This window comes from Daphnia pulex, chromosome 2, assembly GCF_021134715.1.
Source record: "Daphnia pulex isolate KAP4 chromosome 2, ASM2113471v1".
In the NCBI taxonomy this organism is placed as follows: domain Eukaryota; kingdom Metazoa; phylum Arthropoda; class Branchiopoda; order Diplostraca; family Daphniidae; genus Daphnia; species Daphnia pulex.
The window spans coordinates 4,727,447-4,754,256 of record NC_060018.1 but is presented as its reverse complement, the minus strand read 5'-3'; the positions used below and the strand labels follow the sequence as shown (position 1 = coordinate 4,754,256).

The following is a 26,810-nucleotide window of genomic DNA, read 5'->3' as shown; positions in this document are numbered from 1 at the left end:
AGTAATAGGCCTATTATTCCGTTATATTTTTGGGCTGCACCCGGCGCAAGAAATGACTGGTCGCTCGGCTCTGAATAACGATGGAGGTGTATGAGTCTATAACAAAGTGCGTACATTTGCGCTTACACAGCAGTAGCAGCAGCAGCAGCCGGGTCGTTATTATTCCTCTAACGAGGAGGTGTGGTGGCAGGTCCCTCTCGATCATAACATTTTCTAGTTTCACTTTGCTTGAAGTGTTTCAAGTTCAATATTTTTCAGTAATTTCAAAAATTTAATACCACAGACAAAGTGGTAAGGTACAAAACAAGCCTGACCTCAAGTCTTTCTGCAAATGAGTTATTCAATGAACCCTGACTCAGTCAACAAAAACGACAAGAGAAAACAGTTGCACAGTCAAACGCCTAGCTCAGGAATAAATCGTACACCGTACTGTGACACGATTTATAATCAACATCACCAGCAGATAGTCATCAAGGGAAGAATAAAGAAACATTTGTCCTACCTTTAAGCCTGGGAAATACGGCCAGGCAGGCATCCACAAGTGCTCCATTCGCAGAAAATAAGTCGAATCCACCAGGCGAGATAGGGAATGGGTCCGAGGTCCTCGTGAATACACCCACATTCACATGGGCAGACTGCAGACACGAGGACATTTCAAGAAAAGGGAAGAAGAGCTCAGTTAACTCGGCCGACATCGGTAGTTTCTCCAATCAAGAGTGATGCTGTTTATCTAAATGAAAAAAAATAAAAAAATGGGTTACGAACAAATATTGACAGAAACAACAAGTAATAAAGAAAAGTTGAAAATGACACAGTGGGTAAACCCTAATTGTTAATAAACAGAAGAATTTAAGGTTTCCAAAATACTATGAAGGTATGCAAGTCATGCCCCATTCAAATATCTAGCAGGTCACAGGTATAATAAAAGGTAACGAAAATCATTACCCAAGTGATGATGCTGAGATTGTTGTTGATGACACTTCCATCCCAGCACGAGCAAAACTTGCATATATAGTTTTGTTATGTTGTCTTCTCTGGTTGGCTTGCTTGGGCCTCAAATCTGCACAAAGGAAAAAAAGTTACTTAGTGCAGACAAACTGCCAGCATCGACAGCTATAAGGGCCTTACATGATGAATGCTATATAGTTAGGATCTTACATTTCACAAATTTGTAACACATTTCTCTTCCATGTAAGCTCCCATAATCATTGCATTTGTATTAGCTTCGTTTTATTTACCTGCCAAACAGCTTGGAGGCATAGAGAGCCACGACACCAGAGTTCACAAGACTGTCAAGAGTATCAAGACATCATATTTTTGTAATTTGATTTGTTGTGCCATTTGTCGTGCACCACGTATGTTTCCAAAGACGTGATTTTTCCCTTTTCTTTGTATGTTATACTTTATCGAAAGTCGAAACTGTGAAATGAAACGAATCCGAAAGCAGACGACACTATAATATTCTAAATTAGTTGTGATTAAAATATCGATACAAATTAAAAATCGACCCCTCGAAAACCGCTCCAAAAACGAAAAAAGGTATAGTTTGATTCATCCACGCTCGACATCCGCTGAACGGATTGGGTTTTATTTTAGTATCTAACAGTGCGTTCCACCAAGTTAGAAATTGAGCCCCCCCCCCCCCCTCCCAACAGTAGATAAAATAAAAAATGGTGCACGAAATCCCACCACAATGACAGCCCCCCTTGGAAGCCAATAAGGTGGAATCAGAATATCCTTCTCTAGCGTTTGGGCGGCAGCTGGCCCCACCTTGTATAGGAATGGAGGTTATATTACCTTTGACTGGTCCGTCATCAGACTTGTTTATAGAGATGGTCTCTGCTGTTGTACCGGTATACAGTCGATAATCAATAATTCAATAGTGTAGCTAGCTATAGTATAGACTGTGTGCTACTGCTGCTGCTGCTGTTGCTGATGCGTATATACAACATCAAACAACTACACGGCCAATGCGGGCGAGCCAAGAGGCTGCTGCTGCTGCTGCCACATATTGCTTGGCTGACTTGGATGACGGTTGTATCTATTTGTTGTTCACAAATATAATACACGACTTTCTTCATCGGGGCACAACACAAGTATATACAAACACAGAGAGAAAAAGAGAGAGAGCTCACCAGGAGCAATGATATACAAAAGTCACAAGTTTAAACTTTTGAACTTTGCGGGAGAGCTCCTCCTTATTCCGATGATTTGCCTGCCTGCGTTATTTCCTGGAACCTGAATTCATCTTACATATGTATATATATATATTAATAGTCTAAACGAATAACCTCAATTCATCCATCAATTCGTGGAACTTTCATTGGTTAGAATATGCAGTCCCCACACATCGGATGTTATTATTCCATCGGCAGCAGCAGCCCAAACCACCGTGTCCACATGCTATTGATAGACTTGCATTACATAACATAACGTCGAGCTATAAAGCTAAACGCTCGACTAACACGAAGTGAAAACACGCAGCGATAGAACAATAAATATTTATTAGCCTTGTCAGTTGTCAGTCAATATTCTCGACTGTACTCGTGTGTCTAGTCGTCATGTCCAATTGCCAGGCTATTTCTATACAGACGCCGGCCATCTATACAGCAGCTAGTCTATAGTCGATTGAGTTCCTATACTACCAAGGACCATCATCACCACCAGCCCTTTACACTATTCCATCTAAGCATTCAGTGTGTGTGTGTATATACACACACATTCATAGAGACATTCGAGTGAAGGCACTTGAATGTCTGTGAATGCAGAATAAAGGCCTGGCTATTCCTTTTGGGTCTTATTGAGTCGCCATCGTCGACGTCGTCTGGCGAGAGAGAGGATGAACTAATCGACTCGGCCAACCAATCATGACAAAAAGGATGGGTGGAATAGAAAGGCGGCAGGATAGTCGGTGATGAACGAAAGAGAGCAAAGAGAGAAGGGGGAGGGAAAGAGAGAAATTCGGCACGAGTTAATCGAATGAACCCGAAATGATGACGACCAACAGCAGTTGCCTCGTCGGCAGCAGCCAGCGGCCAGCAGCCGCTCCAGAGGCAATTGCCAAAAGAGTTATAAGGGAAAAGAAAAAAAGAAGAAATAGAAGAGCTAGGGGAGATGATGATGATGATGGTCCACCTTCTATATATATATATTAGACTTGGCCAAAAAGGTTAGGACGAATGACGATTCTGTATACACATACATAGTACAGAGTTTCGGCGGAAACCTGAGCGCAAGCTGCTGCTGGCCGAGAGAGAGAAAACACTGCAAACGATTTCCTATATGGCGACTACTTGGGTTACGAGCTAAAGCGGACCATTACGTTTGGCCCGAAGACGACGCGCGCGTCCATTAGCGTCGGCAATCAACGGAGCGGCCCTTCTGTTTACTCTCTCTGCTCTCTGCTGCTGCTCTCGTCGGTCCTTATATTTTCACCCGACGCTTTCATTTTCTCCGTCAAAAACGAACCGGGCTGTTGCTGCAACCCGCTCCATCGATCCTGCAGCAGTAGCCGAAACAAGGGGGGCGGCGGCCATGGTTTACTTTCTCTCACCTCATCTAACCGTTTTCACGGGTCTATATTATTCAAAGCGCATTTTTGACACAATCAATTATACAAACAGTCGAGAATCAAGCGGCAATTATTATTAGATTTCAGAGTCCGCATTCAATTTGATTGATTCACCCCCTTCCTGCGCAGGATTTAAATGATGTACCGTGACGCGCAAAGATGCGCATTTTTTCTTTCTTATTATTTCGACCTTTATTCTTTTTTTCTTTTCTTTTTTCTTTTCATTTAATAATAACTTTACTTGCATGGCGACCGCCTGTGTGTATATATATAGAAGGAAGGAACTCGTAACCTTCCCGCTGCTGCTGCTGTGAACGGTCGTCGTCGTCTCCCTCATCCAATTTCATCGCGGCCGGCCGGAGCGACGAGGCGGAGAACATTCCCGGGGAATTGATCCACTGATTGCTCCGCCGAGTTTGCTAAAGGGTGATGGAGAATATAACTCAGACAGGAGCAGGAGCAGGAGCAGCAGCAGAGAATTGAAGCCTGTTATTTTACTCATATGAAGTGTTATATATATAAAGGGGAGCAGCAGCAGTAGCAGCTCTGCAATGGCCCGTCTTGAACCCCATAGTGACCGCGCCCGGCCCCATCCAGTCCTTTGCACAGCATATTGATATTAGCCCCAGACGACTTGATAACCCCCCACCCCAAAAAAGTTTTTGTTTCTTTTCTTTTTTTTTGGTCTTTTTCCCCTTTTGGTCAGCAGCAGTTGTGATGGTCTAGCCCCATCTGGCGTCGTGTGATGATAGGGTGGCGTCCAACCGCCGGGCCGCCGGGCTCCATTTTCTCCTCCGCCCGCGCGCTCGGTTTTCTTTTTTCTTTTTCCCGACCCCGACAGGCCAACATGGAACACAGTAGACGGTCTGGCATCCGCCGGGGTCTGTAGCCAGTACGTGCACATCTATCCTTTATGCACTTGGTTGGGCCTGCTGCTGGTTTTGCATTGGACGTTGGCTGTGCCGACCGCGATCGATTGACGCCGCCGACGAACGAGCAAGCCGGGAGCGATGGCGTCTCTCTCTCGGATGTTGCTGGCAGCAGCAGCAGCCAGCCAGCCCGGCAGTCGTCCTAGTAGCGATACAGCAGCAGTTTGCAAAGTTCCCGCTGCACTGATGAGTGGCCAATCCAATAAAAGCATCTTCGCCATTAATGTGACTGGCCATCGCAACAGACTGGAGCAGCAGAGTCAAGCAGAGGCAAAGTTATAGTCGTTTAGACGTACATCTATATAGGCAGTAGTGTACATGTACGACGTATTGATTTGCGGCCAAGAATATCCAGTTGACGTGGGGGGGGGGAGAGAATTTCGTCCATTCAATGCACTTGCACGTCGGAGCGGCCAAGTGCTGTTCCACTTGAGCTAACTTTCTCACAATTGACTCTTCTTCGATCCCCTGCAGTGAAAACGATCAAAGTTGGCCGATAAAAAATCAATTTCAATTTCAAAGATTTCGATATCAATTATCTAGTCCCAATTATAGAATCTGCAATGAAAGACGTTTGATTATTAGCCCACCCAATTACGTCAATGCACATGGCATTGCGCCGTGTGTTTAAAAACCAAGTAAAGAAGGACCCTGATTCCGCATCAATAATTCATCGGGTTGTTCATTAATAAAAGAGCAGCTCAATTTTGAACAGGTAATCATTACAAATCGTGTGAATCAAGTGAGTTAGAGCTCAGCGAAAATATATTCTGAGAATCTCGGCCATCCATTTTTGACAAAACACTTTGAAACCTAAATGCGCCACATCATCATCTTATGGTGAATTAAATTCACCCAACTTTTAATAAAAAAGCATCGGCTTTGCGTACATCAAATTGACTTGGGGGCTACCGCTACCCTTTCAAAAAGCTTTGTCGAATATTTTGTTTGTTTTCCAGTTTTACATAGTAGGGTGGCAGTTATTTGGGTTTTTCTCCCCTGACGGCGATATGGAAAGACTTTGCCAGAGTCTCGTTGAATATGCCGTTGATTTCCCACCGCATCTTCTTCTTTAGTTGACACACACGGTAATCCACACAAGAAAAAGCTGCCGACCCGCCCCTCCGGCCTTTGCTAATATCCTCTGCTGGCCCCATGAATATCGGCGACCCGCCCCCATCTCTCTACAAAAGAAAATGGAGTACATAATACTCTCTGTGCTCACCCCAACAGGGCCAATGTTCTTCAATATCATTTTCCATTCTTTTCTTGATTTTATTTTCCATATCGCCCACCACCATATTCTGCCAATTCGATAGATAGACTTGCAATGCACACCCACACAGCCCATGGTGAACTGGTTTTTCTCCCCGCTGCTCTTCTGCGTCCCTCCATTCTATTTCGTCCTGCTCCTTTTCGTCCCTCACAACCGCACCACCCTCCTTTTCCAGCTGCTTTTATGTAAGCATCTGCGGTGGGTCCAAGTGGTGTGCACTTGTCAGCGACACCTGCAACCACTCTCATCATTCGATTAAACACGTCGGCCCCCCCCCTTTTCAACTCTTTTTTCCCTTTTTTCTCTCTATACACTTACAGCAATATACACACACACACACACACACACACGAAAACTGGAACTCATATGCTGCTGCATATTTATTCTATTCATTCTAGTTACACGAGCGACCGATGGGGTTGCATGTTTCTTCTAAATACATTATGGAACGTGCATATATATTTATTATAGACCTTGTTGTATGCACTGGCCAGCCTCATTCGATCCAGTCCATTGGTTAGAGTGGACGACGGAACAAGTTCCTGTAATTCGCCACCTGCTGCGAAAAACTCTCTTTCGATCGCCCGTGTTCCCGATAAAAGTGGATGTCCAGCACTTATATATAGATCTTTGTGTGTGTGTGCGTATATACATAGACACAATGGGGATGGTTGTTTTATATAGTAGCTCAGGGCCAATCGAGAAAGGGAAAAAATATATCATCTGAAATACATATAAGAATTTGAATAATATAAGGTCGCGTCGCTCATTAGTCGCTCTCATTCCTCCCCTCTCTCCACTTGGCATTAGTAACTTTTAAATAAGGCGAAATAGCCTGGGAAAAGAAAACAAAAATGATTGAAAGCTTATTATAGAGTATGCACCTAATAGGGCCGGGAGGTTATACAGTGTACTAATCCAACAATGACCCTCATTTGCATTTAATTTAATGGCGGATGACGCCGGCTTAGCGCGCCCTGGAGTGGTGTACTATACACCGGCAGAGGGAGAAAGAGCGCAGAGTATAATAAACAAACGTGTCGTTTTACCATTCAAATTGGATAATACACGTCAACTGCCTTCAAGTTAACATTATTAGAGACCAAACGTGTAATCTCCGGCAATTGCCTGGCGCCTAAATAATAAATTTTCCTTATTCGCAAAAAATTAATGGCCAATAAAATTTTTCTCAAGACCAATAAATGTGCTGATGGCGCATTTAGCCATTTCTAAAATTGATTTCATTTTGCCCTATAGGCTCGCTTTATATTTGGAAGCGAAAAAAACGACGTGAATGCAAATGAAAGCCAATCGCTTGATATGAGAAATTTTATAGATAACTTTTTGTTTTGTTTTACGACTCGCTTCTTCGTGATGGTTTGTGAGAAATGGGTGCCGACTATTTCCGGATGAACGGTTTCTTTTTGATCTGAATTAATCGCGAGTTAACTTGTATGTAAGACATTCGCTACATCACCGTCAATTGCCAAAGGAAAAGTAAAAAGCGTTATTGGGCAAGCAGCAATAAATGATTCCCGCGAAATAATATATATTATCGGCGGAGAAATGCGATACATTATATAGCCTGTACTGTTGTTTCTCAAATGTTTTCCAAGGAAATGTGTCTGCGCCGTCTTTTGCGTTGCCCCGCTAATAACCCATGAATAATTGGACTCTGATGCGCACGCCCAAATCAAAGTCTAAAGAAATCAGGCTTTTGATATTGCTGCTCACGAGACCCCCAAAAATCCCGCGCGCGCTAGGAAATAACAATAATCAAATCCGCCACATTTGAATAATGAGGAAAGAAAACGGTTCGCCATAGCCTCATCTTTCTCTGCAGCTGATAAATATATATAAGCCAATGCGATCATGCTGGCTGCTGCTGTTGTATATAGCGATAGCTGCTGCTGCTGCTGTGCACACAGTATTGACGAGAGGTACGGCCGGGAGTCACGTCGGCGCCTGATGCGTCTGCTGTGTGCTGGCCGTGGTGGTGGCGAAACAGCACAACGACGCGCCCCGCGTGATTCGATCGATTTTGTCTTTTCTTTGTTCACGAGGAAAAGCTGGTCGTCGTCGTCGTCGGCGGACTTGGCCGTCTCTCTCGGACTAGCAGCTCTCGGACGTGTAATAATAATGGCCGTGCTGGCCAGCAGCAGCACGTCCAAACACTTATTCCCCTCCGCTAAGACATTGAGACACTCTCGTTTGTTCCAGTTTGCACCTGTCGCTCTGTGTGTGTGTGCACACATCACTGCCGTCGGCTTCAGATTATCTCTCCGTATGGTCCCACCACCATCACGAATCAAAAACCCCCCAAAACCACCAAAAAATAAGGACCTGGCGACAACCGGGAATCAATTTCACGAGATAATGGTCTTTCTCGTGGTGTAACTTTTTCCCCCTACTCCATCCATCCACTCCCGCATCAACGATTCATCATCAGCCAGTGGCCAATCAGCGGCTCTCGTCATCAATGAACATCGCTGCTGCCTCGGCACACGTGTGCTACACACTGCCAAAGGTTTTCGATGCTCATCTCCCATCTCATTTCCTAATTCATATTTCGACCTTTTGGGGGAAATCATGACAGAAAATAATCGGGAGAAAGAGCAGCCCCAGAACGTGACTTGACCAAACTATTCAAACAAGAAAACCAAATCAAGATCGAACAAGAATCGACAAGAACTTTCTTCTAGTTTAATACCTTTTCTTTAAATTCCTAATAATAGTAATCCATAGGCGCTCAAATCGCCAGCGTTACACGCCATCCGTGATCAATATGTATCGCCCTATTTGACCGCGCCGCGTGGTCTATATATGAAAAGTTTGATAATATCAAGATCAAACAATTCGGCGAGTTCATTAAACCCACCGCTATACTCTACCCCCTCCAACCCAATGCTAAGTTAGAGCTCTCCATAGTCTAATATACAACGCGTTGCCTGCATTTCCTTGCAAATGGCAAGTTTCTTTTTTCTTTTTTCTCTTCTGTCTGTGTGTGTGTATGCGGCTGACGTGGCAGATATCCACTCTTGTTATTCAGCCGCAGCCAGCAGTCTCGTTAGCAACATATGGAGCCGTGTGTGCACAAGGCTGTTTCTTGATAGGGCCGTCGCCCATTTCGATCTGCCGTATACCTTGAGACCCAATAAAAAGCCCATAGCCGCCCGTCGCGACCGAGTTGCCGGTAATGCAGTAGACGTGTTCAGTCCTAGACTGTACACATATCAAATGTAGTAGGTTGCCGCTGCACATCTACAACAGACGCCAGGGTCCACCGGATGATCCGCCAAAGGGCGTCATCTTCAATCCATAACAATACATCAGAGACTTGAGAAAAGAAATGGGTTAGACTCGGAGTGTAGGTGCATGGCCGGGCCCTGTATTATAGATCTATTCCGCTGACGTGGCTTTTATAATACCTCTAACTATAGAGATAGCCGTGTTGCAGCTATATTCCCGCGTTACACGTTATACAGAGAGAGATGGGGGGAGAGAGAGAGATTTATGGCTGCTGGAATCATTTGGTATTCAAGGGCCAGCAGACGACGGGACAAGTCACATAATGTCTAGAGAGAGTCTCATGGAATAAGGGAGGTGCCAATAAGCCAGTCAACTGGCTGCCCTTCTGGTTTTCGACAGGATATGGCGAAATTGGCTAGTGGTGGTGGTGGTGGTGGTGGTGCGGCCAGGATATGGTAGACGTGATCCCCTGCTGGACCTGGGCGCGGGGGATCGACTGTGAGATGTGGCAACTGCATCCACCAGAGAGAGAGAGAATATCTTAGTAGAGTTGGCCAAGGAGTCTAATATATACTACCTAATACTCTGCAGGAAGGGAGAGCTGGCGGGGCAGGCCAGCAATTGACCATCACGTCAGATGCAGATGGTTATCTATCAGGCACCCGCCGGGAGCTGTGTATATTCTCAACTGTCGCTGGGCTGACTGCTGCTGCTGCTGCTGCTGCCACAGCGCAAGGGTAGAAACATTAGAGTGACCAAGTTTGGTCGCCCTTGTATGCAAATCAAATCGCTCTCCTTTCCTTTTTTCTTTCTTCCGTACAACTCCCTTGATACTTTTTCTCTCTCTCTCTCCTTTAGAGTGGAGAGCAAACAACCCCCCCACTCACGCCGGCGCGCCCACCTATATATGCGTATTATGCCGCTACCACCGACGCCGCCACCCGCCCGCCTAACAATCAAATTATGCTAATCGGCTCTAACGTGCGTCCAATTTTGTGTCAAAAACCCAACGTCAAATCGCATCAATTTATATCGTCAAAGCGCGGCGGCAGAGCGCGTCGAATAAATTTATTCGATGTCGAGCGGCGGCGGTGGCGCTGCTCGACAGGACCCAGTGGACCCACCCAACCAAACATTTCTCTCGATTCAGTCCCGCGCGTTACGCAACGATCCAAAGTCCCCCCCCCCTCATTCACGCTTTATTTACACACACCACTATCTTCTGGTGCCTCATGCAGAACATTCGTTTAGACGAAACACAAAAAAATCAAATCAAATAAAATAGAAAATCGAATGAAATAATTTAAAAAAAAATCAAAAAAAAAAGATCTTCTTTGCCAAATATTTGCGTTCGTCGTGCGGCTATTCCCCATACGACAAAATAAGAAAAAAAAACAAATAAGAAATTCAATCTGAAAAGCGGCGCGGACTTCGGATGGATGGATTTGTTTTTGCTCCTCTACAAATGCCGGGGAAAATCTGGTAAGGATAACTTTGCTCGGTGGATCTCTCGCGAGGGATATCATTCGTGAGTAGTAGTGCTGCTGTCTATGTGTGTGTGTTCTTTTCTGTTTTGTCTTCACTCGAACGAACGCGACTATGGATGGCACACAGACAAACACGTGCAATGCTTCCCCGGCGCATTATAGCCCGGGTCGCTTTTCCTTGTCTAAATCGCCCCCCGTTCCCCACCTCGTTTGATGCATTCCGTTGATTAGTGATTACATTATCGTCTCGGCGAATATATGTATACAACTACTCACTGTGTGCGACTGGCTCTTTCACTATCGTAAACATCTCCCATGTCGGATTTAAACATTCCCGGCAAATTTGCGTCTGCTTTGCGCCCTTTAGGGACTCCCGCAATGTTGCGGGGGCGCTTTTGGGTTAAGGAATTCAAATTAACCGCGCCCACACACACATCCATCCATCCATTTCCTATCGCGTTTCATTCTCGCGCCTCAAATTGGTTCTCGAAAGAATCATTTGCGCGATCCTCTCCTACATCAATTTCTATCGAAAGAAAAGAAAAGAGAAATTTCTTTTTTAAAAGATGGAAGGTCATGAATCAGCCACGTCTTATTATTTCCTCTGTTGTGTTTTTCTTTTTCTTTTCTTTTTTAACGATTGCGCAGCCCATCGCAAATCGCTGTGGGGCTTCACATCAACGAAACACGATTGCCATCAGCCAGATACATCCACACACAGCAGTCAATGCTGCTGCTGCGCATGTTCCACAGCTACTGTGTTTATAAATACATAAATGATTCGTTTTGACACAAAAGCCCTCCAGGCTGACACGAAAGGGGGGAGTTGGGTTGAATAAAAAAACCTCGAAAAAAACACAATTCCAAATTCAAACCATCGAAAAGTTCATCTGAATTTTCAGAAACGACGACTATACATGCCTAATACGTCATGCAAGAAAAATGTCGATATGAACCGAGAGTTCATGTATTTATAGGCAGACATCGTCTTATTTGATTCTTGATATAGTCTGTAATGCTATTGTGCGGAATGAATTAAGACAGAGGGGGGCGGGTCTAAACCTACTAATACAAGGAGCGTCCTATATGGTAGAGAGTAGACACTGCAAATAACCTGATACCGTCACATATGTTACTCGCTCACGGACACCCGCTGCTGCAGTTCCCATACGGATGTAATGCCAAGTCAAACAACAACTTTGAGGGGGGCGGGAAGCCCAAAAAATCATTGAAAAGAGAATAAAAAGAAAAAAGAAAAATAGAGAGTCTATCATAAACTGGGGAGTTTGCGCTCGGTATTATATTGGGTGGGTGTGTGCTGTGGGTGGGTTATATATACACTCCTCTTCTATCCCCCCCCCCTCTTTCGTATTACAGAGCGACACAACAACACCAACAACACACCAGCCGAGAGAGTCGGAATAAATAACAATCCACACACACACACACATATACCCAAACGAGAGAACAAAAAAACAAAACAATATGGCGTGTAATAATATAAGAAGACGTTTTTGGGACTTTTATCCCCGAGTCTTTAAAAAAAACAAAAAAAAACAAAACAAAAATGGACGGATGTAATAGCATCAAAAAGACTTTTCTATTAGACGGCCGGACTATAGCTAGAGACTGCTGAGCGTTCTCGATCAAAAGTTTACACACGAGTCAACACACCCACACACACACACACGCACTGGCACGTTTTCCCCCTCACTCCCGCTCCCGTATCTCTTCAATTTCCGTGTCATGTTAGCCCGGGCTGGACTACTTTTTTGTTTTGTTTTTGTTTTTGGGCATAGAAGAACCGCTTGAAAGTTTGATATCAAAGTAAAACGACACTGTTGTTGGACTGTGTGTACATCCTACTACACTTTGTCCGCCATCTATGGGCGCCTGGAGCGACAGTCTTCCGGTTTGCCGCCCGTCCCTGTCCGCTAATGTAACGGATGGAATATCTAATCCGTCAGATTTCCAACCTCCGTGTGTGTTTGTCTATCCATTTGCTTTCGTCGATAAATCTGGCGACGACTGTTTCTACAAATATATATACTACTTCCTCTTTTTCGTACATGTACAAGACTTCCTTCCTGTTTTTGGGCCCCCCTCCCCCCTGAAAAGCTCAGCTCCTCCTCGGGTTCTCGTCGTCGGGTTGCGAACATTTACATATTGCCGCAACACACACGACTGTCACCATCCGTCAAGATAAACGAACCATTTCCTTGGTTTTATACCAAGCCAAGCAGAGCACAGCCCGAAAAACTTTGTCTCCGTGTCTTTAACCGACCGAATTCGTCCGCAACGACACGTTTCCTCCTAGACTAGATATTTATTCCGGTCGGATCGCGCAGTTCAACAACCCTGCCCCAGAAGAAGAAGAAAAAGAAAAAGAGCGGGCGAAATCTGACTTTCAAATCTCTTCTCTTATTCTTTCTCTCTTTCTCTCTCTCCAGTAGAGATTGTCATAATAGTATTTGTAAGCTATGCCTCATTTCTCGCTAGTCGTTTTGCACGGGACCACCATCTACAACATGTCCGTCTATTATAATATGTATCGGTTCTCGGATTTCTTGTGCTAGACGCGGATGGCTGTTGGTAGGACTCTACTGTTATATAATATGGTATTGTTGTTATTTTCTTTTTTTTTGTGTCGTTCTATGCAGTTGGACTTTGTGTATTTGAAGGGTCTTACATTCAGTCCTTTTTTTACTTATTTTGATACTCTCTCTTTGTGCTCTGGATGTTGTAGACCCATTAATTCTTTATGCGCTATACATATATAGTCTGTTGTACTGTGCCCTATTCAAGCAACAAACCGGACAGAGTAGAGTCTATATATTTCTATCAGTCGAGATAATATCATCTCTTTTTCATCTCTTATTTATTTTTTAAAAGAGAATACTACATACAAAGAAGACCATGAAGACGGACGATCTGGGTCCTCTTCTCCTCTCTGTCCTCTGTCGTAATGAGTCATATGATTCCCGGACGCCATATATCAATCTCTCTCCGGCTAATCAGGATCATGTCAGATTCTATACGCTCCTCATACACTGCACCATCAGCAGGGTATAGGGTAGCTGGCAGTAGCATGTGTATACATGTGTGCACGCACTGCATTATTACTCTAATAACGGCAACTGATGAACGACGACGAGCACTGGACACACACACACACGCCGGAGAGAAAAAGGAAAAAAAAAGATGTCATTTATATGTTGAACCCCAATCACGTTCATTCCCCCCTTCCGTTGTCCCGGCTGCTTCTTCTTCTTCTTCTTGTTGGATCGACAAGAGTGGCGTTGTGCAGACTCTAATGGGCCTAAATTGACGCCCGGCCGTGAGCAACTATTATCAGAACTCTTCTCGGAATCGTCCCGTCGTTGAATCTTCTTCAACGTCTACCTATGTTACAGCCGGGACCTGTGTGCTGCTATAGTCGGAGAAATAGATGCGACCCATTTCCTCTCTCGCCCCGTTCGGTCCCAAATAGAAGGTCCCCCCCCCCCCCGCAAATTGATGTCGACGGATGTTGTTGACACACGAGCCCGCACTGTTAGCGGATACGTGGGGGCGTCTTTTCTTTTCCCGTCTACGTGTATACGTCCGACGGCCTGGAAATTCGATGACTACACGCCGCATATACATATACACATGCACGCATACAACTGTCGGGATTATGTGGACGTTATATTGGCCGTCAAAGCGCAGCCCAGCCAATAATTAAAAGTAACAAACAACAACATCAAATCCCCCCCACAACAACAACAACACACGCCCCATTTTTCTTATTCTCTGGGAGGAGACCAAGAGGGGGGAGAAATTGTACCGCAGTACCGCCCGCGTTCCATGGGGCGTCCAACGGCGTATCCTGTTATTTTTCCTTCCGCTCCCCAAAAAAAAACGAAATTGATACACAGCATCAAGCGAAAAGTTTTTCCATTTCTAATAGTCGGTGCTTGTGTTCGTTATGTAGGCCGAATACAAGAGAGAGAGTCAGAACTCAGCCAAATTGTAGAGATATTTATATGTGTGTGTGCGCACATGAATAATATCCGCCCGCAACCGGAGACTCGTCGACTTTTCTTTTTCTTTTTCTCTCGTTTTATTTCCTCTCTCACAAACTATTGGAAAGACAAGACGCGTGTTGTTGTTGTATTATTCGACCCCGATTTTGTCTTCTTCTCCCAACGCAGTCGGAATTCCAATTTCATCCGTTAAGGGGTGGAAATCCGTGAAAGTGGGGGAGAGAGAGAGAGAAAGAAAAAAGTCTCGCACGCACGTGCGGGACCCGAAAATATCAACAAACAAAAAGAAACACACCAAAAAAAAAGAAAAAAAAGTTTTCCCTTTGGCTACTTGTCGATATGCAAAACTCTTTTGAACGCCACACCGCGGGATAAAAAGACTCACGGTGGTAAATGTATTTGACCGGAAGTTTTATTCTTTTTCCACCCCAACTCTTCGCCGGATGAGATATCGGCTATTTCCTATCGGCTTTGAATACCTCGGGGTTATTTTTTACCATCAACTGAGCTTCTAACGCAAATCTGTACGCGTCGACGTCTTCCTGTGTGTCTAATCTTTCCACAGCCCGCAGACATTAGAACGTCAATTCAAAAACGTCCCCCCGCGTTTGGAAATCTCCATCGCCATCAACCGTCAGGCTCTTTGACCTTTTACGACGCGTCAAATGCTGCGGGACAAGACGAAAGATGAAGAGAAGCTGCTGGCGGTCCGAACAGCACCGACCGCAACTATTGAACCGCATCGTCAAGTCCGCCTTGGATGTACATCTACTAGAAATAAAGATCGCAAAACATTTATAACAATTCGTTAGATATCCCACCACTGACTGCTGCGTCTCCACTCGAAATAGCTCGTCTGGCGGTGTTTTTCGTGATGACGCAATCAGATTGTCGTCGATATCGAACGAGAGGCGCTGGCGGTTGCAAAGCAAATCGACACTCAAAGATTTGAATTTTAAATTTCTGTTGAAATCGTTTCCTTTTTTATCCGAGAAACTTGTAAGTTTATACCTTATCAAATCAAAAGGAATGAAATGAACGCCGGATAAACAGCAGTTATTTCGGAACCTTCATGTCTTTCTGAAATTCAAAGTGGCTCATTTCATAGTCAATTGCTTCAATTAGGAGAGGTATTATAGCGGCGTTTAGCGGGCGACTGATGGGCTTCCCAGACAACGATAACATCAAACCACACGGCTGTTGTTGTTGTTGTAACATACAAAGAAGATGAATAGAGCGACTCATCTATGATTGTCTATTATTATTTTATCCAAATGGATATGGTCTGCGGTGATTTGACCGCGGCTGTAAAAACAAATTCACCGAGTCGCATCTCTTATGCCATACGATCCGACTATAATTAACCTTCATTGTTTCTGCTGACGACATCAAGAGGTCATTTTTCACGCTCTTTTCTTTCGTGAACTGCATCCATCCGCATTCTAAAAATCCGTCGAGATCCAACGACCATTAAAAAACAACAACAGGCCCGAAACAATAATTTTAAAAAAGCTAAAATATAAAAATAGGTATCTCAAAAAAAGAACCGTGGAGAATTAGGGCCAGCATCTCATGCGGTCAGATTCTCAGGTGGCTAATCATCATTGGAAGACGGACTCGTACGGATGATTAGTTCATTAGAGCTCCGTGTGTGTGTGTGTGACGAGAGTGAGCTGTTCGTGCGTCGGACCAGTTTGATGAGTTCCCGCACACAGAAAACAAGAAAAGGAGGAAAATAAAAAAGGACCTTATATAATATGTTCTTTTTAAGCGCTAAAGGAAAAAGAGTCCTTTTATTTTTGGTGGGGGGGGGGGGAGGTCTCTTGTCTAGCTCTAGCGTGAGCCGCCGTATAGAACAGACACCATTTCCATCATCATCTCGTTTTTTTCGCTAGAGACGAGCGTGTGGCACCGCCACTCCACCCGGCCGGTTTCGGTCGCTGCTCTTTTGCTTAGACGAGTTCACCATGATGAATGGAAAGGGATCAGCGTGATGAATGAGCCCCGCCGCTCGGCCCACGACCCAATCAAAAGCAGCGCAGCGCCCAGCCCTGTCGAGCTGCTGCTCCTTCTCCCGCACAGCTCTTGAGTTGGCCGCCACTGCTTTGCACGCTCACGCCATGTGCCTGGAACGCCATAAATATATGTGCTGCCACACTGCTGAACTGCGCCCAACCGGGCAGCAGCAGCAGCAGCAGTGGCAACATTCATATTTTGATTAGAAATATTGTATAACATATACACATCCGAGTGTGTGTGTGTGTGTATAGTTATTATAACAGCATAGATGGGCTTATATTGTAAATATCAACATCTTTTATTGGAATAGATCAAAATATGGGAAATAACCGGATGGCGCTGGCCAGATCGGCAGAGATTAATCAACGGCCAGTTGCTGTGTCCAGTTGTAAGGTCATCGCTTACATATAAAATATCTCCGCAAGTTCAACTGATCAAAAAACGAACAAAAAAGAGGAGCCTGGAGGTTATAAGATGGAATATAAGTGAAAACGGTCGCTAGGGGGGTGCAACATCTATTATTCTCGGCCAGCGACAGCGCGGACAACTTTCAATTGCGTAGGGGGACGAACCCAACGGAAAATATGTTGTATAATATATTACAATCCTCAAAGCGGTCTTATAATATACACACACACACACATATGGACATTTTTCTCTCCCCCCTTTTCTTCTTGTGGCTCTGGCGGTTTTTGAACGATGGCGCGCAGCCCTGGATCGGATCTATATAGTCGCCAGCTTCTTTTGACATTCCTTCACGCCAATATACTCGACACACTTTGTGTGCACTGCCCTGGAGCAGAGGCTTATACATGCTCCGCCTTTTTATGTCGGGCGATCGATTGGAGCGATCGATAAAATTCAGAGAATAAGAAAGAAAAAGAAAAAGGCAAAAAAGTTCATCGTATCGAATCCCGCTAATGATTTCCCCGCTAAAAAATACGCGCGGCTGTGCTGGGCAGGGGCGCCGGATGAAAAGCCAAATGTCGTCGATCGATGTCGTCGTCGTCGTCGACCGAGAAGAAGTTTTCTGGTGCCCATTCCTCTGCGCGCGCGCACTTTGAATATTATTAGGAGACCCGCGCGCGCGGGTCTCATTGGCTTTTAATCCACACAAAAGACGCGCTGGATATGTGCGGAGGGGGGTATCATTTTCCCTACGTAATAATATGAGAACTGCTTCTGCTTGGATTCATATTACATTGGCTTCAGCAGCAGCAGCCCTTTTTTCCATCCGGCCCACATTCCTCCTCCTTCTTCTTCTCCCTCGGGGAGAGAATGCGCTCGACTAAAAGAATTTTCTGCACGCGGAGACACACAAGAGCATCTCTTTTTTTTCTTGAAAATAAAAAAGAATTAAAATAAAAGGCGCGGGCTATTCAAATCGACCCAACCCGAGTATGGATTTCTTCACGCAGTGCTGCATGTCTATGCAAGAGTATTGAACGATTTTTACTTCAGGGCGAAGAAGGGAGTAGGAGGTTGGACGAAAAAAGTTGCGCTGGCTTTTCTTTTTATTTCTCTTTCTCTCTCTTGCTGCAGCAGCAGCAGCAGCACTGGATTAGATTGAATCGATGTCCTCGACCGGTTGGGGCTTCGTTGAGGGAGCCGGCTGTATATTTTCCTTCTTCTTGTTGTTCATCTTCTTCTTCTTTCCCTTTTTTCTTTCTTATTTCGGGGTAGAGAAGCATGCATTTTCAGTCTGCCCAGCAGCCCCCAAGCAGTATACAGTGTGCACACTATATATATATAGAGAGAGAGAGGAGAGAGAGTCAGCAGAGCCCGGGCTGTTCCCTTATGGTCTTTCTCGATTGCTGCTGCTCGAGCTCTTTATCTCTCTGGCTTCCATGCCGGAGCAGTTCAGACTTCCAGCAAATTTCCGGCACCCAAAAATCCATCCAACATCCTTCCCCCCCATCTCCTCCTCCACTCAGTATGTGCCCTGTATATAGCCGCCAGCAAGACCTTTAAAAATAAAATAAAAAAACGAGTATTCCTATTCCTTATTTTCTTGTTGGAAAAATTCCCTTTTTTTTTGTTTCGTACAAACTTTGATTCGACAAAAATCGGATCGATCCACGCCAGTGTGTGTGTGTGATGCCCGGAGGTTTTAACCTTTTAGATTTCGGCAAACAAGATTTATCTGACTACATGTATAAATGGTACTGTACAGCCTGTGGGGTTTCAGTCAAATGTAATCATCCAATGAAAAAAAGGAAAAAAAGCACCGGAAACGTATTTTTTTGGGAGGGTGAGGGGGTTGGGAGGAAAATTTCCAGCATCCGCATAGTACATCTCTTGCGTCATCTATCGCGCCACCACTGACGTAATAACTAAATACGTGAAGCGCGTAACAGATTCAACTTCTTCTCTTTTCATGAGATAAAATATTGATTGAGCTCGTCGTCGAACCTCAGTGCGTAAACAGAATTGATGTCCTTCTTGCGTCATTGAAAAGATTTGCCCGTGAATAAATCAATTAATCAATCAAAAGAATATAAAAAATCCCAACACGGAGAGAGAGAGAGAGAGAGAGAGAGAGAGAGAGAGAGAGAACTTGTTCAGATTGGTCGCCAAGTGGCCGCTGAGTGGCCCCCTTTTCCGCCAGCAGTATAGACACACGCATTTAAGTAGCGTTGACAATGAGTGGGACCACGAAGAAACTGCGTTGGCCAGCGCTTTCCAACATGAGCGCACGGACGACATTGTAATGTAAAAGCGGAACGGATGTGCAGATCGCCCAGCAGCTAATTCTTCCATCTGATGCGCAGTTTCCCTGGAAATTCTATTCCCGTTGGATGCTGAACGCGGCGAAAATTGGACGTGTGCCCCCCCCTTCCCTCCCGATATATATTGTGTAACTTGTATAATGAACGATGAGCGGATGTGACGGGATATTCGCTTTGCGGTTCTCCATTTCAACTGCAATCGAAATTGCCGAATGTTTCGAGTCTTCCAGCAGTCGCTTTCGAACTCGAAAGTTTTCGGGCTACTACAACTACAACCGATGTCACGAAGTTTCCATGTCGGCGGGGGCCACCATTGTCTAATCTCGATCAACACTCACACAGCAGAAAAGAGCCGGGCCCGGCCCAGCTCTCCCAGCAACGAATGAACAGGGCCGTCCGACGATCGACTTGTAATACGCGCGCACGTCAAAGTGACTGAACAACCCAAAAAATAATGGAACAAGAATATAAAAAGAATCAAAGGCAATTCAGTCCGATAGACAAACAGAGAAAGAGAAAGATGTACCGACAGGATATCGTCTCTTCGTCATTGTCTCTCTTATCTTTTATATTGCCTTCATCTTTATATTATATCTGCACTCGGCGGCTGCATAGCGTCGGGCTCGCCTCTCTCTCTCTATATTGTCTCCGAGATTATGTTGAGCTATACAGCAGACGAGCGATGATCGAAAAGCGCAGCCCGCACCACACACAGATCATACCAAGACAAACATCCATTCTTCTCGTATTTCCGTTTTTTTATTTGTTTTCTCCCTTCTTCTTCTTTTCGTTTTTCAGGATTTTGTTTTTGGGTTATTCCGCCCCCACAACTGCATACAGGCGAAGCGTCTATACAGTATATCCACACGATGTCGTGATTTTTCATGCGCTTCGGCCGAATAATAAGAATCCGATCCATGAACAAAAAACGTTTTTTTCAGCGCGCCCAATTTTTGTTCTCGGAAATCAAAAAGTCACGATATTGTCGTCATCTCAGAGAAGAAACAGGAACATCAAGGCGCGGCTGTGGGAATTCGACAGAGATGGAACGTGTACAATTCTGATATCATACTACCATCTAAAGACAATCAGCGGCTGGTGGTTACACACAGAAAGAGAGAATAAGATTCCTCGCCATGAGCATTTCATCAATGGAAGAAGATCATGGCGGTGATTTTCTTTTTCCCTATCAAATACAAATAAAGTCGTCGGCTCTGGTCGCTGATGGCGTGTGACTCGATTCGTCTATGCGGAATTATATAGACGCAGTCCACCCACACGTAACAGACGCGTCATCTTGGCCGAGCTCCATTCGCGTTGTGCGAATCAGGATCCCCTTTTTTCTTTTCCTTGTGCGTCTGTCGACGCGCATTGATCGATCCCCCAGCAAAGATAGCACTACAGACACTCTAGTCCTTGTTAACTCAACAGAAGCTCATCACTTTCTTGTATTTATGATGATTATTATTAAACGTTGGTCACTCCCCGTGATTGGCTGGATGTTGTATTCGCGTCGAGATCCCGCGCTTCACGATAGGCTTCCATTTCCGGTTGGACATTATTTCAATCTGAAATGATAAGCGGAGCTCTACTGTGTGCGTCGGGATTGAAAGTCTGGCAATCAAAGCACGATCGATAATGTCTGGTTCATAATGATGTAGTAATTCCCGCTTTTAACTCCATGGGAATTCCTGGGTTTGCTGAACAATTCGATTATATAAAGCGGGGTGGGGGTGGGTGAATGCCAGAGACGCGATACGATCATCGGATGAGCTATCGGGATCGTGATAAAGTGAACAAAGGCGATGCAGCAGCAGAGCGGCCAGCCAAACGGAGAGGAAAGTCATCGTGACGACGCCGACGCATCGGAACCAAAATACTAAGCGGCGCCGGAAACTTATCGTCGGCCACAAAATGGGATAGAGATAGCGAGGAAAAAACGAAAAAAACGATCATGCGGCAAAAGAGTCTCGTGACGCAATTTAATAATGAATCGCATCGACGAAAAAGTCTGAAAAACGCGAGAGGCAAATAGACAACAACATTTCCATCTAACGGCAACCCGAACCGAACACAATTTCTAAAAAAATTGCCAAATATCAAATTTTTGGCGAATGATTTCGATCAAATTCAAGATTCTCGCACCAGAGAGCTGATACATGATACACGACACATGTATTCACGTCTTATTATTATTTTGATGATGATGATTATTTGTTGGCTGTCACTTAATAATCTTGAATGATTGGATCCCAAGCAAAGAACCCAAAGCAAGACCAAAGTCAACGGGTACGCAAGGAGGAGGAGGACTGTCACGTATAGGACACGACGGAGTTTGGAATTACCGTGAGATGACAACGGCATTAACTGGGCGACCCCTGGACGCGGTCAGTCTGGCGGCATATCGACCCGCCCCAAGAGAAGATTGCATTCGAGATTTATTCCCACTGGATATAATGTAAGACTTAAATATTTGTTAGGACACAAAGAGAGAGAGGGGGGGTCAAGTCCTTTTATTACGGGAAAGCGGCTGAATGTCACGCGATAGACGATGAAGCAAAAAAATAAAGTCCCTCCTTTGAAAATCAAGTCAGATGCTGTGCTGCTCCTGCTCCTGCTGCTGGGGGTCTATTATTACATCTAGGGAGAGAAGCCCAGGGTCTATCCAACAGTCTGCTACACAAAGTTCTATATTGCTATCATTATAAAAGACAAAGGCAGCCAGAAAGACGATCCTGGCTGCCCTCGCTCCTTCAAACGCACCGTGAATCCGACGGCTCCCGTTTACACATAAAGGGGACCCCCGAGCTATATAAGGTTACTCTCGTGATATTTGCACATACGGTACCCGGGCACCGGCAAAGCCCAAAAGTCTCTCTCAGCTGGATGGTGAGCGCTGCTGTGTGTGTGTGTGTGTCTTTGGCAGGCGAACAAAACAGGCGGAGGAGACACACACACGGTTTATGTATGTAACGACCGTATAAACAAATGAAAGCGACACACACCCACCCACCCATCCCATACAAAAATATCTATCGGCGCGGTAGATAGGGTTAGACACAAAGAAGAGAATTGAAGAAGATTCCATCATCTATCAAACGAGAAACTGCTGCTGCTGCTGCCGGCTAAAAAAGAGAGGAGCTGCACGCTGCAACGCTGGTCGTCTCTTGAGCGGTGTTTACGTATCAGCAACAGCCATCGGGTTATTTATACGTTCTTCTCCGGACGATCAAAGGGGGAAAATAACGGCAGTTGAATTTTTGGGGAAAAAAGGGGCAGGAATCATCGAGCACCATTTTTTTATCTTTCCCTTTTTCTTTTTATTGGTGGCTCCTACACACGACTGATGAGATGAACGGAGAAGAAAAAACAGCTGGTGGAGAGTAGTAGTACACTAAGAGGGGGGCTGCAGGGCTGCTATAGTACCACCGATGGTAAAATCAGCCAACAAACAGTTTTAAGAGGGGCCGCTTAACAACAAATGTTCCGGCAGTTAACCGGGTCTAACATCATTCATCGCGGCCAGGAGCCGATGCAGGAGATAGAAAGGTACATATAAAAAAGGATACGACGTCGAGACGTCTCTCACCACACCCGCTTTTCCCATTAAGAAGAACTGGGCGACAGGTTGAGGAGAGTCATCCATTCATTTTCCAATATCTTTTTCTCTCTCGACTTCCGCCACACCCCAAAAATTGCTCACATCCCCCGTTGTACAGACAAGGCTAATCTGTAAACTACAAAAATAGACGCCGAGCACAATTGCCATTCGATACTGGCGCATGTTGTTATTTGCATACACATACGATAAAAGGTTCTCTGGGTGAAGAAGACGTAGTGTATCTGCGTTGGATGCGTGTGTTACACCCGCATATGGGTTGTTATTGCAGTTGATCATACGGGATCATTCCATGTACACATCCATCCACAGTGCATACACAACAAATCGTCTCTTATATATGGTCTATAGTCCTGCTGAGAGAGAAATGCCGGCGCTCTTCGACGGATATAAATTTCATTCGAAGAAGGAAAAGAAAAACGAACGTACCAGCAACCAGCAACCAAAATATAAAAAAATATGCGCCAAAGGGAAACAGAAGACGAGGCGAAGCAATTTGATCACGCTCGCGCTGCCAGCGCTCTCCCGAATTATTCAAATGATATGTTATCGCGTGGAGGCCCATAAGTGAATATTTCAATCGCATTTCCCTATATATTTTTTTGTTATTATTATTTTTTTTTGTTTTTTTTTTTACTTTCGTCTCATCTTTCGCCGGGTTCTTTGCTCATTCTTTTTGATCCAGGTGCCGTTTACAGAGCCCATGCCAGACCATAAATTTTTCACGCGACGGCGACGAGTCGTGTCGGTTGGCAATAACTATAAAATAAGGAGCGCCCAACACACACACACACAACTTTTTTTTTTGTTTTGATTTCTTATTCATCCCGCCCCTTTTGTTTCCCCTTGCATAACCTCGCAGGATCACAGAACTCTCTCCCTCACGTCTCTCCTACTTAGACCAAATGTCTTTCGGGAGCGTTTTGCACATTATGTAGCGAAACAAATGGATGTCGCCCCCCTCCATTTTTTTATAATTTTATCCGAGCCGGAAATGTAATGCGAAAAGGAAACATTCATCATCCTGTTTTTATATAGGAAGAAACTTTCAAGTGCTTCTTTTTCCAGGGACTGTGAAATTATTCAAAGAAAAAAAAATCCTGATGAATATCTTGTACGAGACACTAATTCAGTTAACAACCATCTCCTTAAATCTGCATTATAAGCTCTCGTCGTGCAGGATTCGGGAGTCGTGAAGCGCAATAGGCATCCGGACAGGGCATTTGTATCAAAGAAGCGAATGCCATTTGATGTCGCAAAAAATAAAAAATGAGCATTTTTTTGAAAATGCCAAATCGGCAACTGATGTTTGGCTTGATTGAGGCCTTTTTCATCGTCGGAGCATGGGCGATTGGGGCGGTGAGAATCCCGAGTGTAGTGATGAGAGAGAGAGAAAAAAGAGGAGAGCGAAGTGGGGCGGAGGCAACCATGAACAAGACGATGGGTTGACTGGGTTGTGTCAAAAGATTTGCTCGTCTAGCACTTCTCTCCTAGTCTCTTTTTCCTGTCAAATGTTTAAAAAAGATCTTATTTCCCCCCACACACGCATCGTCTATGCGATTGAAATCTTTCGTCCATCTCAGCCAGTTTTGAAGCGCTTCAGTCATCGAGTGTGTTGAAATCTCAGACATTTTTATTTGATATAATCCCTCCCCCCTCTCTCTCTCTGAGTTTCTTTGGCTATTCACTTGAGACTCACGAGATATTCCCCTCTCCCGTTGAAATTTCTTCTCCCTAGACCCAAACAAACCGAGGACGGATCGACTCTTTTTAAAACACCAAACTAAATAAAAATAGATGAATACATCCCTTTATTGAGCGCTTGAAGACACTGGAATAGTGCCGCAAAGTAATCCGCATTGTTCCTCTCAGTTCATTATGACAAAGGGATACGGGCCACAAACAAAAAAGTCGACACAATCTAAAAATGCGGACGCGATTTTAGAAACAAAAACAATGCGCTAAATCAACCAGCGATTGGCGCAGCAAAAGGCCAGAATCGCACGCCATTGTTATTCCGTAGAAAATCCGGCACCTATTAATTGTTCTGACTGATGAAGCGCTTTTATAACAAACAGTTTCTCCCAAATGGAATAGCGCACATCTCGGCAACACGACATGAAAGCTGTTCGAGAGAAAAGCGACTTGCGCCGTTTTCATTTTGATCCATTTCGGGAATACATAAGATATAAATTTCCTTTTCGTTTCTCTATACCCCCCTCAACAAAGTGCGTACATTTGCGCTTGCACAGCAACAACAGCAACAGGAGCCGGGTCGTTATTATTCCTCTAACGAGGAGGGGCAGGTCCCTACTTGGTCAGAACATTTTCTAGTTTCACTTTGCTTGAAGTGTTTCAAGTTCAAATATTTTTCAATAATTTCAAATATCTAATACCACAGACAAAGTGGTGACGTACAAAACAAGCCTGATCTCAAGTTTTTCTGACAATGAGTTATTAAACGAATCCTGACTGAGTCAACAAAAACGACAAGAGAAAACAGTTGCACAGTCAAAACGCCTAGCTCAGGAATAATCGTACACCGTAATGTGACACGATTTATAATCAGCATCACCAGCAGATAGTCATCAAGGGAAGAATAGAGAATCATTTGTCCTACCTTTAAGCCTGGGAAATACGGCCAGGCATCCACAAGTGCTCCATTCGCAGAAAATAAGTCGAATCCACCAGGCGGGATAGGGAATTGGAGGTCCTCGTGAATACACCCACATTCATATGGGCGTACACGAGGACATTTCAAGAAAAGGGAAGAAGAGCTCCGTTAACTCGGCCGACATCGGTAGTTTCTCCAATCAAGAGGGATGCTGTTTATCTAAATGAAAAAAAATAAAAAATGGGTTACGAACAAATATTGACAGAAACAACAAGCAAAGAAAAGTTGAAAATGACACAAAGGGTAAACCCTAATTGTTAATAAACAGAAGAATTTAAGGTTTCCATGAAATACTCTGAAGGTATGCAAGTCATGCATCAGGTCATCAGGTATAATAAAAGGTAACGAAAATCATTACCCAAGTGATGATGCTGAGATTGTTGCTGATGACACTTCTATCCCAGCACGAGCAAAACTTGCATATAGTTTTGTTATGTTGGCTTCTGGTTGGCTTGCTTGGGCCTCAAATCTGCACTGTAAAGGAAAAAAGTTACATAGTGCAAACTGCAAACAAACTGCCAGCATCGACAGGGGCCTTACATGATGAATGCTATATAGTTAGGATCTTACATTTCACAAATTTGTAACACATTTCACTTCTATGTAAGCTCCCATGATCATCATTGGTATTCTTCATAGTTCATACCTGCCAAACAGCATGGAGGCGTGGAGACTGGAGAGCAGCGAGACCATAGTTCAAAAGACGATCACATTTTTGTAATTTGATCTGTTGACCCTCGTTTGATCTATGTTGTTTTCGTGCACGTGCACTTACGTTTCAAAAAAAAAAGGGATCGTTCTCTTTTTTTTTAAATTTTCGTCTTTTTTTCGAAAGTCAAAAGTCGAAACTCACACTGTGAAAAAAAACTAAAGCAGACGACACTAATCTTCTAATTAGTCGTGATTAAGATATCGATAGAAATTAAATATCGACCCCCTTAAAATTAAACCGCTCAAAAAACGAAAAAGGCGGTTTTTTACCCGCGCTTGACATCCGCTGAAGGAATCGGGTTTATTTTAGCATGTATAATAACTGTTCGTGTCATCAATTCATCATCATTTATTTATTCTGAACTCCCACCAATGTCGTTTTGGTTTTGAGGACTTTTTTTTTGCTTGTGGCTTATCTGCTTGTGGTTGGAATCTTTGAGCATTTTCTGTTTTGCTGCAAATCTTTCTCCCACCTCCTTTCACTTTTCCGTGCAACATAGTAGTAGACTCTGCAATATCAA

General features: G+C 44.4%; 1 long non-coding RNA gene across 2 annotated transcripts; it reads right to left on the bottom strand.

Annotated features, from left to right (window-relative positions):
- Nucleotides 1-26,381, bottom strand: LOC124210517. 2 transcript variants are annotated; one of them, XR_006881226.1, is made up of 4 exons: nt 26,225-26,381; nt 25,937-26,052; nt 25,525-25,737; nt 942-1,060 (listed from the first exon to the last, which is right to left on the bottom strand). It is a non-coding gene; the product is annotated as an uncharacterized LOC124210517 (long non-coding RNA). The 2 variants fall into 2 exon arrangements; XR_006881227.1 differs by lacking the exons at nt 942-1,060; nt 25,525-25,737 and adding an exon at nt 1-730 and having other exon boundaries at nt 26,225-26,377.
- Nucleotides 26,382-26,810: the final 429 nt, after the last annotated feature.